At 52.5% G+C, this 14,235-nt stretch overlaps 1 protein-coding gene across 8 annotated transcripts in view; it reads right to left on the bottom strand.

Annotated features, from left to right (window-relative positions):
- LOC116950497 (agrin-like) overlaps nucleotides 1–14,235 on the bottom strand; it is a 111,688-nt gene that overhangs the window by 77,459 nt on the left and 19,994 nt on the right. The gene's annotated exons all lie outside the window — the stretch shown is intronic.

A 14,235-nucleotide genomic window follows, 5' to 3' on the forward strand; every position in this document is an offset into this window, starting at 1 on the left:
GTGGATTCTACACAACACCGACCAGTGGTGCTTGATCAGGAGAAGCAAAGCACGTGGACCCATCTCCCGAGATGCCTTGCTAGCACAACAATGCCACTCCTAAGGATGCGCCAATGCCAACAACCAGAAGCGGTACATAAGTTTGACAGGAGACACGGCGAAGAAGGCGAGTCGAGGAACGTTGCAATTAGACCAAAGGATGAGAGGGGGGCAGGGAGTCAGAAAAACAGTATTTGGGCTGACGTAGTTTTTTCACAGAGAACTCGCCTCTGAAGCGGGGGGGGGGGTAATGATGAGTCTCTCCGGTGAAAGTGGGTTCCTGCGGATTGACCAAGCGCGGCGATTCATCCGCTACAAAGCGCTCGACCTGTCATATCAGATGAACAGCCCCCATGACAACCGACAAAGAGCTCGCGCCTCATCTGATACAGAGGCGCCTGCCGCGCTCCCTTACAGAGACACCCGCCTAAGCCACTGCGGTGATCCTTGACCTCGTCACGCGGAGGACCTTCTCGCCTCGTCTCGTGCAGAACAACCCTCGGCCCTCATCACGATCCACAGCCCTTGGGACTCAATTCCCACACGACTTGTGGCCCAATTGATGCAATCGACGCGAGCTCAAAACGGCCGACGTACGTCGGTGTGGGTCGACGCTGTCACAGGGCACGAATTAGTGGCAAGGGAGAATACAATAGTGGAGGGTGGGGGGATCCACCTGTAATTTGGAAAGCGGGTGACTGAAAATGAGAAAAACCTGCAGCAAACAAGGTGTCAATCACCATTAGTGTGGCCGGCTTCCTAAAAATAGGGATTCCCCCGTTGTGCGTAACTCGCCTGACCAAAAGTGCATGGTGCTTCAGATCAATGTTAACACGTGCATGGGACTATCGTTTTTAAGGGGAAAATAACTTATAATATAACACCGTAACATGATAAGATATCTAATGTTCATGGCTTCAAAAAGTCAAAGAGTCTCCCACTTGTTCGCCATCGTTGTCAACGCGTGCCTGGAATCTTCTCCAGGTGTTCTCTAGGGCCTGGATGGAGCACGTTTCTTGTGGCGTCGTAGGAATAAATTTTTTTATCGGAAGTGTTCACCTTTTTTTGAAGCACTTCGTATAATAGTGGCGGCGATAAAGGTGGGCCTCCTCGAGAAGTTGGCTCGAACGAAATTGTCACCGCAATGTCGTCCTTCTTTCTTCCCCACAACCCCCGGGCAAGAGCGCTTCACCGATCCCTCAAGGAACGATCCCACGCGAGGCCTTGCATCGCTACGCGTGGCAACCGTTTGGCAAACGAATGAGTCGGAATGCCCGGAGAAAACCCACCAACACCACCACCACCCACTCCCCTCACTCGTACGAGAGTAAGTGACGGCGAATCGCCACTGTCATCTGTCGGGTGCGCCTCGGCAGACGCACGCCCTACAAACACCTGGCCAAGGCCAGTCGGAGAGCCACCCACAAGCATTCCCCCGCGCTCAACCCTCTGCTCGAAGCTCTGTGAGGTTCCGCGTGACATTGGGTGCATTTTCAGGGTGACTTGTCAAAACAACTTTTTTTTATATCTAAATTTTGCCAACGTCAGAGGCCGATGACGTATGTATTCATTTTCCCAATGTGTCTTGCCAACATTTTTTACGATTCTTGCCCGGCGCTTTGGCGAGCGTTTGCAAAGTGATTCGTTTGCAAAGCGATTCGTTTGCAAAGTGATTCGTTTGCAAAGCGATTCGTCTCACGGGCACAACAGAGAAGCAATCCGGCAAATGCTCCCGCAGGCGCGTGGGGTGTGTGTGGGTTTTTTTGTTGTTTGTTAACGTCGGCATACACGCAAGTGTATTGCACATTAAATAATAATGGTGATAATTATCGTAATAATTTTCAGCTTTCGGTCATTGTAGTTGTTGGCACCATGCTTAAAAGTCGGTGATTTTGTGTGGCCTTGACAGAATGTATGTTGAACTTCTTTCACACCGTGCGTAAGCCAACCGTGCCAACCGTATTCTCCAGATGAAGTTGAATTAAATATCCCTACGCGCCCCCCGATTCTCGGGCCACACTGTATCCATCATCCTCTGTTCCTCCGCGTTTAAAAAAAAATAAAAATAAAGTTTGCGTCTCGTATTTGTACGATTGGGTAACGTCGAAGGATGCCAGGAATTCCTTGGAAAGTGGAGACGCGACCGGGCGGCGATCCTATCCGCCGCATTCCTGGCCCACCCTATCGTCTGCCGAGCGGAGGAGGGCGGCGCATTCTGGACACGAGAGCCCCACGCCACGCTCCCGTCGAGTCCGCCGCATCTCTCGGGAGGATGGCTAAGTAAAGAAAAATATAAAGTCACCAATAAAATCTCTGCCAGGTGGCCCCGGAAATTTTATCGGAACCAGTTGCAATCCTCACGCCTGGCGTTCACACTTTGCGGTCCGGTAACTCTGTGTTGTTATTGGGGTTGTTCCATCCCGGACCGGACAAACTTGACCTCCGCCCCCAGGCCCCACCGCCCCCCGCACACAGCAACGTGGAACTTTCTCACCGCTGGCTCTGCAGGGCTGCGATCGCGACATGATCACGAATGCAGCCGCAATGCTCGATTTGAGCATGCGAGCGTGTCGACTCTTTTTCTCCCTTCCTTTTAACCAAATCTCTTCAGGTATGACCACCGGACTACGACGGCGGCGGTGAGCGTATTCAAGCAGAAGTTCACAGAAGAGCTGTCGCGTGCGTGGTGGCGGTGGCGGAGCGGTTCGCGAACCCCCGGCTACCCGGGGGTTCGATGCACGCTCACGACCAATATCCGAACCGGTCGTGGGCCTCCCCTAGGTGGACTCATCCTCGAACTGGTCACTGCTGGTGCAGAGGGTAAACATCGCCACTTGGGAAGACAAGGGCGGGGCCGGGCGTGGTGCTGGGAACCCACCACGTCGTGTGCCACTGTGCCAGCCAACATTGGTGCTACTCGCTAACAGCGCTTGCCCCAACAGTCTGTTAAGGCTATACGGGGGATCTTTGTCTTTAGTGGGGGGCACCATGGCAGTGGGGGGGCACCATGGCAGTGGTGTCTCGCAGCGGGCGGTGAACTTGGTTTTGGCCAAAGGGATCATTCGGTCTTGGGGATGGTGGTGGAAGGCCCCAACCAAAGTGTAATACGCGTGTTGAACTTCTTTCGCGCCGTACGTAGCCAACCGTGCTAATCGGAGGTGCGGGGAGCAGGACAACAAACTGAACACAACAACAACAACAAGCGCTTGTTGTTGGAATTCGAAAAAAATTGGCTCTTCTTGTTATTTTGATTTCCAACGATGCAATGGCACTGTGTTGCATTTTTTTTTTAAAGGGGGTGGGGGGGGGTGGTGGCCCCGATTTCCACGCGGCCGTCTCGGTGTCAAGCCCGGGCCTGCCCCGTGCCTTCGCGTTGCCTCTCCATCGTGGTGGTTGGGTGGTGGGGGGGGGGCGGTGCCGTAGTCGGCTCCGCGCGCACAGCGAATCCCGTGTGGTCATTCGCAAGAGGAGGAGGCCGTTGCGTGCCGCCACAGGGCACACACACACACGTACGTACGTACGCGCGGCCCTCTATTTATCTCATTCTTCGTTCGAACTCAACCTGCTGCTGGATGAAGGGCTCCCCCATGCCGTGTGCGGGTCACGGGTGGATGCTTGGGCATGCGTCACCGCACTGGTCGGTGCGGGGTTGGCAAAGGGTGGAACCGTAGATGTTGGGAACAGAGTACAGCACAACGGTGGATTTTGCTTAATCGACAACGACGCTCCGCAGCAGCCTATGAGAGCTGCGTTACAGTGGTCGCCCATGCAAGCACTCTGACCAGGTGCAAACGCCCGCTTAGCTTGGGAATGACACCACAAAGACTCCACACTCGACAACACAGAGCACCTGACGGATTGAGGCGCAGTCCCGCGGCCACGCAGTACAAACAAACTCGCGGTTCCATCTCCACGTGAACCACCAGCCCTGCCTCAAAACTCTGGTTGAGGTCTCCCTGTCCCAGAGGTTGCATCGCCACCCTCTGCCTGGCTTTGGCTGCCCAAGAGCCTTGGGTCATCGTCGTCAGACTGTAACTCCCCTCCTCGCTCTCTCCGCTCCTCCGGCAGCCAGGGCTTTCTCTCAGTACCAATGATCGACCTTCGCTCAGCTGGAGGTCCCTCTTGCTCTCGTTCTCATCTGCCGCCGTCATCATCTGGAACTCAGCCGCCACCAGACATCGGTGCTGTCGACTCCCTGCCACCCCTATTCAAGTCCAGGCTCAGGGTTTTCCTTTTCTCCTCTGCCCTATGGCTGACCGCCTCTTCGCATACAATACTTTTTCATACTGAAGTATATTAGACAAAAAAAGTTTTGCTGGCTGGCTGGCTACCTGCTTGACGCGTGGGCTGGCAAGTACTGAGTGGTGACGTCACCCCGCATATCTGTGTGCTGACGTCAGGTACCCCGTCCTCTACCATGCCGCGTATCTCACTCCAAATCGCGGGCGGCGCTCAGATTAGCACGGGTGGCTACGTACAGTGTCAAAAAAGTTCAACACATATACAGAGTGCAAGTAAAAGAAAAACCTAAATTGTACCGGAAAGTATGACGCTCCACAAACTGGTGGTCAGCGTCTTATAATCCAGAGAATTTGGTATTTCTCGATTCCCTTTTCTATACCCCCCCACACACACACACCATGTACGTGCTTTTCGGCCAAAACACATCTCAACGCTGCGAAAATCACCTGCGAATAACTCGATTGGGATCACACACATGGCAGCGGCAGCAACGACACCATCACCTGCCTACTGCGAAAACTAAAACAACCAACCCCCACCCACCCACCCCCCCATAAAACTTGGCAGGAAACCTTCGGAGAAAAAAAGCAGTCTCGAGACTCGGCGATGCGTAAAAAGAGCCGCGGCTGCACGACATTCGCGATCCGCGCGGCGCGACACTGCTGACCGCGTACCCGGCGCGTCTCGCGGTGGCTTCGCGTCGCGGCCCTCTTCTGTGCGAAAAACCCCACGGCTGTCTCGTTACGCTTTCGCGACGCACAATTCGATTATTGCCGGATTCGCTCGGGGTTCCGCCGAAACGCTCACTGGCACGAACGCTCCCAAGCGCACGTGTCCTTTTAGACGCGCCATTTTTAATCGACGCTCCGTATTGCAGTATGCCGCACGTGCACACACACACACACACGCTGTACACACACACGCTGCACACACACACGCTGTATACATACACACACGCTGCACACACACACGCTGCACGTACACACACGCTGCACACACACACGCTGCACACACACACGCTGCACACACACACACACGCTGCACATACACACACGCTGTATACATACACACACGATGCACACACACACGCTGCACGTACACACACGCTGCACACACACGCTGCACACACACACACGCTGCACACACACACACACGCTGTACACACACGCTGCACACACACACACGCTGCACACACACACGCTGTACACACACACACGCTGTACACACACACACGCTGCACACACACACGCTGCACCAACACACTGCACACACACACACGCTGCACACACACACACGCTGCAAACATACACACACGCTGTACACACACGCACACACACGCGCTGCACACACACGCACGCTTACACAGAGGAAACGAGCGATATAAAATTAAAGGATCATTATTATTTACAGCCCCCTTGAGCCTATCGGTCAATGGGCTCGTTTGACCGTACTTCTTGAACCACGCTGGTTCAGTTGTGAGTTGACGAGGAGAGGGAGGCGGGGGTTGGGAGGGGTCGGTGGGGGTGGGGGAGTCGACAGGGCCGGTTCGCGTACCACCACTTCGCCACCGACCTTTAAGCCGTGGATGGGAGTCGAACTGAGGCGGCCAGGCTCAAATCGCGGTGCGCTAAACGCTGTGCCGCTGATCCACCCTCTCGTAGCATTCCATATTTATTACACGCGCATTATTCTGGGGAATGCACTCGTGGTTTTAGCTAATTGGCTTGTTACTTTCCAAGATATTCAAATGAGTTATTGTCAGAACACTTTTATTGATCATTAACGGTTGAATTGCCATTGGTAATCGTCACAAACACACACAGTGAGTGTGATTATTGCTATCCCATGAATGATGGATATGCTCTATCATGTATGACGACGCCGTAATGTCACGGCGACACGATTACAATCGCCGCCTACCGTTATCAGTGACATTTTTTCAAGAATAACAAATAACTAGTCATAGGTTTTTACCCTCTTATCTGGCACAAAAACTGACACCTTTATACAAGCGATCATGTTTGCAATAACCACAACACAAGTAGTCAAAATGCAAACAAAAAAGACAACTCTGATAATATGCACTGTCCTTGAATTTGAGTTGTACGCCTTTTGGCGTCTTCTGGTCCAACACCAGTGGAGACTGGGCTTTAAGAAAAGTCGTCTCGGGTGTGGACCAATCAATTTCAAGGACAGTGCATATTATTATCAGAGTTGTCTTTTTGTTTGCATTTTGACTACTTGTGTTGTGGTTATTGAAAACATGATCCCTTGTATAAAGGTGTCAGTTTTTGTGCCAGATAAAAGGGTAAAAACCTATGACTAAATCTTGTTACTGGCAAAGGAGGTCTCATAAAAAAGAACTAATTCAATATGAGCCCCTCCCGGTATACAGCATTTAACCGTGACCAAAGGAAGGGTGGCAACAGAAACTCCGTCTGACAAAAGTACTCAAATTAATTCTATTCACTTTTTTAAATGTTTCTATCTACGTGACTTCACCGAAAGAACCCAAGCATATTAATCTCCTGCAGTAACGGAAGTTTAAAGTCAAAATAAAAAAAAAAGTCCTCAAAGTCAACGCTCCTCCGGGCTTCAGAGGAGGGGGAAACAATTGGGGAGATGTTCTATACTCTGGGCTGTGTCGTGCCCAGCGACTGCTGAAAGCCACGAGAGCGAAGAGAGAGGGGGGGGGCGGGGCTTCTTGATGGGGCATCGTTGTTGGTCGGCGAATTCGCCTCGGATATCAACCCCTCCGTAGATGAAAACACATTAGCAGACAATCGGAGGTTTTGGATTTTTCGTGAGACTCAAGGAAGAGGTGAAGCACGTGCGACTAATCGCTTGAGTAAATATTTTATCCTCCAGTATAAAAAAAATATTATTGATTCTGCTTGCTCGTGCCACTGCTGGTAGAACGGCCCGGCACTTGAGGTAGCCATATAGACAGTGAACTCCGGGAGAGGACTTGGCCTACTCTTTCACGCTGGCCACACGTCTTGGAAGAGGCGTAGCTGCACCTTGCCTCACCAAACGCAATTGTGGTGGTAACCCGTTCATTTTGCTGGGTGGACAGAGGTGGGATGGAAATTGATAAGCCACTTCGTTGGGCTATCATTTGTGGCCAGGTCGCTTCTCAAAAGGAGCCACGTAGTTTAGTGGGCCTTAGCTGGCAAAAATAAAAAATAGTTCATAGTTAATAATTAGTGCGATTGATACAGCCTCTCGGGTTATTATGAGTGGCAGATTTTAACATGATAAGCCACTTCGTTGGGCTATCATTTGTGGCCAGGTCGCTTCTCAAAAGGAGCCATATAGCTCAGTGGGCCTTAGCTGGCAACATTTAAAAAAAAATAATTAGTGTGATCGGTACAGCCTCTCGGGTTATTATGAGTGGCAGATGAGAGGAGGTTGTTCACAGCTCGACGCGTACTGGATTGGAGCTCCGACGGGCGACGAGCTTGCACCGTCACGCGGGGCCCTGGCGCTAGGGAAGGGGAGCCAACGCAATGTGATGAAGTCTGACCGCCTGGCCCTGTTCTTGACAACAAATGCACGTGAAGGATGGTGACCCGGTTTGACTCGACAGGCTCCTGAGTTTTAAGAGCCCCGTGTGCGTGTTGGTGTGTAGGCACGCGCACGTATAGGAGTGGTGGTCCGGTGGTTAGCACACTGCACGACAAACCCGGTGACCCGAGTTCAATTCCCTACTCACAACCGAAAATAACAGTGGCGAATATTTGAACCGGTCCTGAGCTTCCCCTAGGTCAACGTAGCCTCAAATGAGTACCTGGTGCAGTGTGTAACCATCGCCACTGGAGAGACAAAGGCGGCCGGGCGTGTTGCTATCCACCTACCCCCTTCGTGTGTCGTCCAGGCCTTTCATCGGTGCTCGCTAACAGCACTTGGCTCAACAGTCTGGAACAGGCTATACGGGGGATATTTGTCTTTGTGCGTGGATATACGTGTGTGTGCGTGTTGGGGAGCGGTGGTGTAGCGGTTAGCGCGCTGCGCTATGAACCCGGCGACCCGGGTTCGATTGCCGCTCACGGCCAACACCAGCGACGATTATCTGAACTGGTCCTGGGCCTCCCCTAGATCGACTCAGCCTCAAATGAATATTTGGTGCGGTGTGTGAACATCTCCACTGGGGAGATAAAGGCGGTCGGGCGTGGTGCTGGCCACCCGTGTACCGTTGCGGCCTTCATAGGTGCTCGCTAACAGCACTTGCCCCTACAGTCTGTTAAGACTACACGGGGGATCTTTGTCGTTGTGCGTGTTTGTCAGACGAGCACGTGTCACGGGAATCTTCCGATCGTTTCGGAGATAACGTCAAGCGGGCCAAATGTCACTCGCGAAGGTACGCGCTGGAAAATAGCGAGAGAAAAAAAGCGCGCACGTGTCAATGCCGTGCTTTGTCCAACCTCGAGAAAGGACGAGGCAGCCGAAGATGTCTATATTAGCGAGCTCCACTTGCGACGTGTCGCTCACAGTCACCGCCCTCCTGTGCTCTCTGCCCCCGGAGATCCGTGACTCAAGTTCCCTCTGTCCCCTGCGATGCCCCCCCCCCCCCCACCCATCTCCACAACCCCCGCCCGTCACATCGCAACGCCGCACTCCACGCTCGGCTGCTCGAGTCGAGGCGCGACTCGAAGGGGAATCGAGGTGGCGTCCCTTCGCATTCCTCGCCGTAGCCCGAAAGGGGGTGGGGTGAGGTGGGGGAGTGGGGGGGGTGCGATGTTGTTATTATGTTGTTTCTGTAAATTACGCAATTCACAGGGTTAACAAACAAAACCATTATTCTCTTTACAAATCCGTGACGTCGGCATGCATGGCCTACTTGTTATTTTATTATTTTCCTCCGATCAACTTCACAGGATGCCATCGACGTCCACCGTGAAGCAGACGGCGTGTAGCGGTAACTCTACGGCCAACGCAGCGCGCAGTATTAACCAGGGCGGCCGCCGGGGCTCGAAAGTGCGCAACGAGCGGCCTATGCGCTACCCGCTCGACCACGACGCCTCCCCAATAAAAAAAAAATAATATCGGGAGGAGGAGGAGGAGGATGTTCACGCGTCCCCTTGTCGATGTTCGCACGGTTCCAAAGCCCCAGCCGTGTGTCATCGCCGTGATAAGCGCGGTCGCGTGCAGGCACACACACGCACACCCGCACGGGAGGCAGACATCCTCGACGCTTCTCTTCCCACGTGTAAAACTAAAGCTGAAACGATTTCTTTGTTTTACTTCACAAGGGAAAAGCCCCCCTGAGCTCGATAGCGCTTTTTTTCTTTCTTTCTTTCTCAGAAGCGACCCGGCCACGTATGAAAGCTTAACGAAGTGGCTCATCGTGTTGACATTTCTCGCAGCCAAATGCTCTTAACGCGTGATGTTAATTCCAAATGTGGAGGGGGAAAACCGGAGGGCCCGTAGAAAAAAATCCACGCGACCACGGAGGAGAGAGAGAGTGACGCAAACTCCAAATATACAGCAGCAGGCGTCAGAGTCGGCATCAAACCCGCGACCTCCTGTAGACCAGGCGAGGTAGTTGACACGGTGGCGGCAGCAAGATGTTCAGGAGCTGAATGCCAACATCGAGGTCCTGCTGCTGCTGCTGGCCACGGCGAGAGGGCTTCAGCGGAGAGATTTCGTGTCGTGTCGCTGTTCCCCCTCCTCCACTGAAGGCGCGAACACAGCAGTGGTTTACTTTGATGGGTCCACGGCGTGGGCTGCATGGCCACAGTCCCGATTCTGTGGCTTGTATTTCCTGTTTCTCTGTGGGTCTCTATGTACCTCTGCAGATCAATGTCGAGGTCTGCTGGCCACCTACGAGAGGGCTTCGGGAGAGAGGGTTCGTGTAATTCTGCTGTTCCTCTGATGGTAGCGCTGACTGCAGTGGTGTACGATGTGGTCAACAGTGTGGGTTTCGTGGCCACAATCGCACTGCTCTGGCTGTTTCTTTGATTTTCCATTCATGAAGGCGGATGCGGTACAGCATCGACCTGCTGCTGATGTTCTGATGCGGGTTGATGGTCACACCGGTGTCTTTGAGGAGGAGGAGGAATATTAAAGCCAGGAGGCGCGACGATGTTTTGGGTCCCAGATGAGGAAGTGTTAACTCTCGACGTCCGCCCTGTGCTTCTCTATGGGTCTCTGTTCGTACAGCAGCGACGTTCTTCTGGACCTTGACGAGATTCTAGGATGACGACGGCGACACCAGCAGCAGCAACGTGGTCCCAGAAAGGCGATCGGGACTTGAGTCTGCGGCGAGGTGACATTGTCGAGGTCTTGGTTGATGACGGGTAGGAGCTTGTCGTTGGAAAGAGAACGGGTAAACTCGCTCGCGGTTCGCATCTCTCTGCGGCTGTTACAGCCATGCTGACTGTTGGGGAAAGCGCCGTCAGCGAGCGCCTACGAAAGCCGGCTTGGTGCTCAGATGGCAGCACCGAACACTTTACCCAAGCGCCACGCGACCTGTCAATCAACTGCGCGGATTGAGGCGGTGATTTTTTTTTTTTGGGGGGGGGGGGGGGGACGAGGTGGGTGATTTGGGGAGGGATTTGAGAAAATCTTTGTTTCCACTGCAGCGTGCCACGACCGTTACACAAGGGCAGGGCCCACTAAGTGGATACAACACTGCGAGCACTCCGACCATTCATTATTATTATAGATTCACGTTCTTCCCTTGAGCCCATTCTTCTTGTTACTTTTGTCCACGTGCAGAGGGATAAACCGTGTTTCCCGTAAGCCCCTTGGGGGGGGGGGGGAGCTGGCAGGGGGCGGGGGGGCTATGGCAGTAACTAACAGCACGGGACCCATTTGCGAAATTGATCTCCGTCTAATTGAGCCCCCTTCTGGGACAAGAAAAATGCCACCATTCTAGTCGCAAGCACTGAATTAAATTATATGCTCAACTGACCCCCCGCGGGAGGCAAAGACATTGACAATGCTCACGTGTGTGTGTGCCTGTGTGTGTGTCTGTGTGTGTGTAGGGCAGCGGTTAGTACGCTGCGCTATGAACCTGGCGACCCTGGTTCGATTCCCGCTCATGGCCAACACCAGTGACAGCGATTATATTATCTGAACCGGTCCTGGGCCTCCCCTAGGTCGACTCAGCCTCAAATGAGTACCTGGTGCAGTATGTAAAAAAATCATCGCCACTGGGGAGACAAAGTCGGCCGGGAGTGGTGCAGGCCACCCATCCCCTCGTGTGCCGTGCTGGCCTTCATAGGTGCTCTCTAACAGCACTTGCCCCCACAGTCTGTTACAGGCTATACGGGGGATCTTTTTGTGCAAAGACAAAGATCCCCCGTGTAGCCTGCACAGGCTGCTGGGACTGTTTCACAAAAGTTCATATTGTGAGCACCTATGAAGGGGGTGGGTGGCCAGCACCACACCCGGCGGCCTTTGTCTCTCCAGTGCTGATATTCACACCGCACCAGGTGTCGAACTAGGGGAGGGCCAAGGCCAGTTCAAATGTTCGTCACCATCGTCGGTCGCGAGCGGGAATCGAACTCGGTTCGCCGGGTTCCTAGCGCGGCGTGCTCACTACTACACTTCCACTCCCCACGCAACCAGACGCACGCGCTCGATTAGCCGATCGTACAAATGCCGAAGGCCCGCGCGGTGACAAGCCCCCGGCGGCCGTCACTAGGGCTGCCCCTTTTTCCCCAGAATTCCCCTGGACACGATGATCGCGGTGTCTTGTGGGATGGTGGGATTTGTCGTGGAGGATCGTGTGATGCCATTCCACGGGGGGTCCCCGCAGGGGTTTGACGACATCTCGCCCCCTTGGGCTGCCACAATATGTTTTTCTAACCCCCCCCCCCAATGTGGGGGTGGGGGCGGGCAGGGGGTGGGGGGGGGATGTCACCACTTGCCAGCTTAAGTAAAATGTAAAAAAATGTTATTACATGAAACCAAAACGTTTCGTTAAACCCGCCAGCACCCGACACAGCCAATTCGAATTTTTTTTTGTCACGTAACAAAAAACACGCGCCAATTAGTTACGAGTTCATTAACCCCCCGCTCCCCCCACTTTAAGCAAGATGAACACACAAGCGTGGTCACCACATCTACGCCTCTACTTAAGGAACGAATCAGGTGGACTTCTCCACAAGTCTGGCTGTCGCCTGATGAAGCTGGTTGTAATTACTGGCGAAACGTCGAAATATTGAAAATGTTGTGCCTTGGCTCTCCAACACACGGGTGTGCTGTACGAGTAACGAATTGGCACGTTCGGTTTACGTGACAAACCTTACTAATGGACTGTGTCGAGTGGTGGCGGGGTTAACGACACATTTATATTTGCGCGATCTTCCAAAACGGAAACCTCTATTATGGATAATATCAGTCGCGAAAGTTTAACACGTAGGCTTTCGCGACCAATATTATTCATAATAAAGGTTTTTGGGTTAGATCGCGTTTATTTATAAATGTGTCGTAACCCTCCACCACCCGACACGGCCAATCAGCAAAAAAAGTGTCACGTTGACAAAAGACAAATAATTCACTACTTTAGCCCACCGGTGTGTTGAAGACTGAATCCACAACATTTACAGTTTGAGTACGACGTTTCGCTGGTAAATACATCCAGCATCATCGGGCAATTCGCCAGAATGGTAAAGCCCTCGCTTGCTCCCGGTTTTATATTGAGCAGCAGGGTGACGTCATCACTTAACTCATATCAGGAGCTTTACGTGTTAAACTGACCGTGGAATTGTATTCGGAACGGTAGCTGACTTTGCCCGTTTTTGCGATTGGCTTAGCATCACACATTCCAAGGGAGGCAAATTACTTGGTTCACCGATGATGGGGTCGTGTATATGTCAGTGCTAAGCACGATACTTTAACCAGTGTAGACAACTGAGACTGACCCTGCCACCCTATGAGTCAAACCAATCCGATTTGTCAATTGTTGGGAGGCAAATTCAAGCACTTCGGTTTTCACGATTCTCCACTTACAATCGTAGACTCGGCTCTATTCGTGCAGAAACTAATCTGCTTAACTCTTCTAGAACACCATTGGCATTCACGTCAAGCACTTAGTCACGATAAATCTGAACGTGACATTAAAGCCAGTTTGAATATAATAACGTTACAACAATGCCTACTTGAATAGGTGTGCTGGTGAAGCATCTTATTATTATTATTACAGAGCCTTAAAGGTTAGGTTGGTGGAACACGTAGGGATGTGGATCCTGCGTCGTGGTTCGAGCAATAGCCACGGCTATGAATCTGTGTGTGTTAGTGTGTGTGCGAGAGATTCTCGGCAATTATTCGGTAGCGAAGCAGACGAGACGCAAGCCACCCGTGTTCAAGTCCAAGCTCACCACCTTCCGTTCCTGTTCAATCGCCGGCTGTCTCGGCTCCCTGAAACGGTCCTTAAATGCGACCTCTTGCGCCGCCTTCTATACCCCACAGTCGTAGGTGACCACGAGTGGCTAGGCCCATCGAGGCTTCGCCCAGTAAAAAATAATTTCCCGTCCTGCGTTCAAACGCGGCGTGTGCAGTGGGACCTAAACCTCCCCCCCCTAGCCGGAGTCGGGGAGGGAGCGCGAGGAGACGGCTTGTAGGGCACGGCGAGCGCGACGAACAGAATCGTCGAATTTGTCGAATTTACTTCGACGATTAACATCCATGAACGAGGCAGCGCAAAGTCGCCAAACTAGCAGAGCACGCAGGAGAGTGATGCGATCGGTGAACCCTGACTCCTGGGCGTATCGGGCACATTACCATAGCAGATTGATAATAATAATAATTACACACGATTATTTTTTTTAAATGCTCAAACACCTTTGCCACGTGAGGTATGGCTGCCATTGATTCACCATCAAAAAATAATCATAGTATTCGTTTATACTGGAAGAATCTGATGAGCTATAAATATATTTTTCACACATGTCCAGAAGGGGCAGGTCGGAACGTTACAACGAAAATGACAAAAAGACGATAGGA

This window comes from Petromyzon marinus, chromosome 39 (genome assembly GCF_048934315.1).
Source record: "Petromyzon marinus isolate PM22_M1 ecotype Great Lakes invasive population chromosome 39, UKy_Petmar_22M1.pri1.0, whole genome shotgun sequence".
Taxonomy (NCBI): Eukaryota; Metazoa; Chordata; class Hyperoartia; order Petromyzontiformes; family Petromyzontidae; genus Petromyzon; species Petromyzon marinus.